This window comes from Octodon degus, unplaced genomic scaffold (assembly GCF_000260255.1).
Source record: "Octodon degus isolate 3935 unplaced genomic scaffold, OctDeg1.0 scaffold00264, whole genome shotgun sequence".
NCBI classification, from domain to species: Eukaryota; Metazoa; Chordata; class Mammalia; order Rodentia; family Octodontidae; genus Octodon; species Octodon degus.
Genome location: NW_004524840.1, coordinates 2,162,350 through 2,166,342, shown reverse-complemented (window position 1 = coordinate 2,166,342; position 3,993 = coordinate 2,162,350).

Here is a 3,993-nt window from a genome sequence, read left to right as displayed (position 1 = left end):
TGGCTACCAATTTTAGAGTATTCAATACTAAAACCTCTATTCCATAAACCTGTCCATAAGCTGCTTAAAACATTCCCCAAAGTGTCAAAGACATCATATTACAGACATACATACGTGCACATATATGTAACACCGTAATTCATAATATCTAAATCTTGTAAGTGCTTATCTGCCCATCAATGGATGAGTGGTTAAAAAAATATGGTATTAACACACAATGGAGTACCACTCTATCACAATGAAAAAGAAAACTGAGTTATTTGTAAGAAATTGGATGCACCTTGTGACTCTAATGTTAAGTGAAATAAACCAGGCACACAAGCAGAAGTGTTTCACTTATATGAGAACACCTAAGTGTAAATAAGAAGCAAAATAAATGTTAGTTCATATGAGTTGCAAAACAGATCTTCCTCACATGGGAAGGGGGTAAAGAGACAGAAGGAAGGAAGGAGAAGGGGAGGGAAGTGGCAGCCCACGCACCAACTTCCCACAAGGAATGTAAACACAGAATACTGCAAACACACACTGATGAAAAGTAAAAACAGTTTGCACAGATGTTCTGCAAAAAAGTCTCAAAATTGAAGAAAATACACTTCTCCAAACACTAACTGAGGACTATCAGGACAGGGGCCATTCCCTCACAGTGTTTGTACACAAATTCAAGTAACCACTCAAAGTGAAAATAAATAATAAAAATAAATCTTCTGGAGATCAGAATATGAACGTAAAAGAGTAGCATTTTATCAGATTTGTGAGGTCTAAAATGTTTAGAGAAGGCTTGTGTACAGATGGAAATGTTCTGAGATAAATATTTTAAGGGACAAAATGAGAGGACTCATGGGAGTGAGTGTGTCGGGTATGATTTATTGTCAAGATAAATGAAAATTATTATGAGTTGCCAAAATTATCTTTAAAAATATAAAATATGTATTTAACAGATCATCACACTCATGAATAAATGTGGGAGACTTACCATGTGTGTCCTCTTGGCCACATATTATATCTGAAAATAGGAAATAGCCTGATATGAAATGAATTTCATTCATTTAATAATTTTGTAAGGATTTTTATTCATAAAGGGGACATTGGCCTATTTCTGAGGAAAACTAACCATAGTTAAAGTAGAGATACCATTAACACTGGGAAATGTCTCAATATCTGACTAAATGAGTTTAAGCCCCAAGATGTAGAAGGCATTGGGAAACATAGCTTTCAAGATATTAATCATTTGATGAAAGCTTTATTCTAAGGAATGACAATAAAGCTAAGTTAAAAGTAATAATGTTTTCACCTACCATGCCAACTACTCTTAATATGTAAGGTATGGCTTAATAGTATTTCTTTTCAGCAAGAAGTGTTTGTAAAGAGAATGACACTCCTTTGTTGTGGTTTGCCACACCCACCAGGCAAAGTATAAAAGTGTCGGAGCAGATGGTGTTCTTCATTTGTAGAAACAGTCCTCCAGCCTCAAATCCACGCCTCAGCCTTGATACCATGAGCTACTACTACAGCAACTACTACGGTGACCTTGGCTATGGCCTGGGTGGCTTCCGTGGCCTGGGCTACGGCTATAGATCCAGCTATGGCCTTGGAGGCTATGGTGGTTATGGCTACTTCCGTCCCTTTTTTTATGGCAGATACTGGTCATCTGGGTATTACTGAAAACACTGTCGTGTATGGTGATCTGCTTTCTGACTACAAGTCATCACTAAACCTGCTATCCTAACCCCTCCTGTACTATGAAAATGATTTCCTTTTCCTTTCTTAGATCTATCTGTGCATCTTAATCTAATAAATGTTCTTTTTTAACACTCTGAACTTTGTTGTACTTGCTTTTGCGTACTTAGATATTTAATTTGTAACTTTTGCATATTGGGTAATATGTTTTTAAAAAAGTTTTCACTGTAGAATTATCAACCTTCTTACAACTAATGTTACACACTTTTAGACTACAACTCCTTTATATGAGGTATATGTTCAGCAATTTGACTTTTAAAGTGACATTCTGGATAGCTAAATATATTTAGACATCTATAATTTCATAAGTATATGAGCTCTTGGTCCATGAAATCATTAATTTAATTAACCATCTAATCTGATGTCAATATTTAAGGAAAGAGAATTTTAAAAACACAACCATCCACTAAACATTGGCATTACGTAACTTTACTAAGAAGTCCTATCTATGCCTTCCTTGCTGTCCACGCATAAGGCCTTGGGGATGAGATGAAGATTAATTGGTTTCTTCTACAGAAAACAGAGACAAGTATGACCTGGGCTTCACTCAGGACTCTATTTCCCTCCAGTGCAGAATAGTCATTACCTATATACAGTGATTGTTACTGTTTCATTATTTACCATTTATCATTCAGCATTTTATGCTTAACAAAATTCTTTAGACATTAAGCATTAAAAGAAAGCACTCTGAATCAAGATTTCTACCATATTTTTGAATGTTTAATATTTGTACTGGTTCCTTATTTATCTGTAGAAAGGAAGTGTTTGTGTTCTTGTCTACAACATGCCACTGCTTATTGACTGCTAGCTTGTGTTTCAATGTTTTCTGATACTTAACCCTCGGTTTTAAGTCATACATGCTGTGATTCTTAAGGCAATATTTGTTTTGTAAGTGAAGCAATTCTTCATAATTCTTGTGTAAATTTCAGTAATGTTTCAGTAATTTCCTCATGAACTAACTTTATGGGCTTAATCTTCTTTATGGTTTTCAGAAATATCCATGGTCTCAGTGAACCAAGGTAGAACTAAAACTATTTGCTCACTAACTCATTCAGTCAATCAATCATTTTACATACAGTTCATTCTATTGCACTAAGTTGAACTGAACAAGCAATCAGAATTATTAGAGCTTTAGTTATAAAAGAATAAAAAATTAAAATGTTCTTAGAAATTATTTTTTTTAAAGTTGGCAAACCCTAATTCTTACTACAATGATGTCTGTTTATATTACTTCTGTTCTTATTAGCCAAGTTTTTATAAGCACAGATTTAGGGAATGACCTATATTAGTATGTGCCAGAGAATGCAATTATTAAACAGAGTTGTTAAATATAGTAAAAATAATGCTACTTAAAAAGTAGAATGCTACTGCAAAAAATCATAATTGAAATAAATAAATCAGTGGCCCAAGAAGAGAGTTATATGTATATTTTTATAACAATAACAATATTGAAAATACAGGGAAGAAATTGAGCTAAATAGTTAATTGTGGATATGCTGCTCTTTAAAGCATAGGCACACCCTTAAATAACTATGGTCTTGGAAAGTTTTCCATTTTATACTACTATAAGTGTTAAAAGAAAAGAAGCATCATAAACTGTGTTTTAAGGAAAATAACTATAAGCCAGATAGAGCTGCAATAGTACTGCTGACATTTGCCAAATAATTCTGAATGGAAATTCTAGAGATGGATTTTAGAACGAAAACAAGTTGAAGCAGCTACATGTTAAGAATGTCCTACAGACTGGTTGAATGAGTCCCAGTGAGGAAAAACAATGTGACTTGATTCGAGTTTCTAGAGCTAACAATATGAACAAAACTGTTGTTCCTCCTTGTGTGAAAAACAGAAGTAGATATACATGTCATCAGGGAATTAATGCAAATTCATTTTTATTTTCAAATACCTCATCACAATTAGTGCTGAGTAGAACATCCTGCAGGCAGTAAGTGAAGCAATTCTTCATACAGGATGAAGGATGTAATCCAGTTGATGTGTTCGTGTAACATCATTGTAGTGACATCTACCTGTATGCTGTGATGGTTGCACAGCTAATACTTACAATCCAATTCAGGATGCAAGAGTCAAACTATCTTGACACTCGTTGGAACTCTAAAACATTTATGTTCTCTTATAATTAGAATATGTAAGGTATCATTGATGCATTCTTATTTTTGTTTCCAAATATCATTCCCCAGCAATTGATTGCTTGGAGAGTCAAAGTCAGAAGAAACGAACTTCATAAACATTTAAACATAT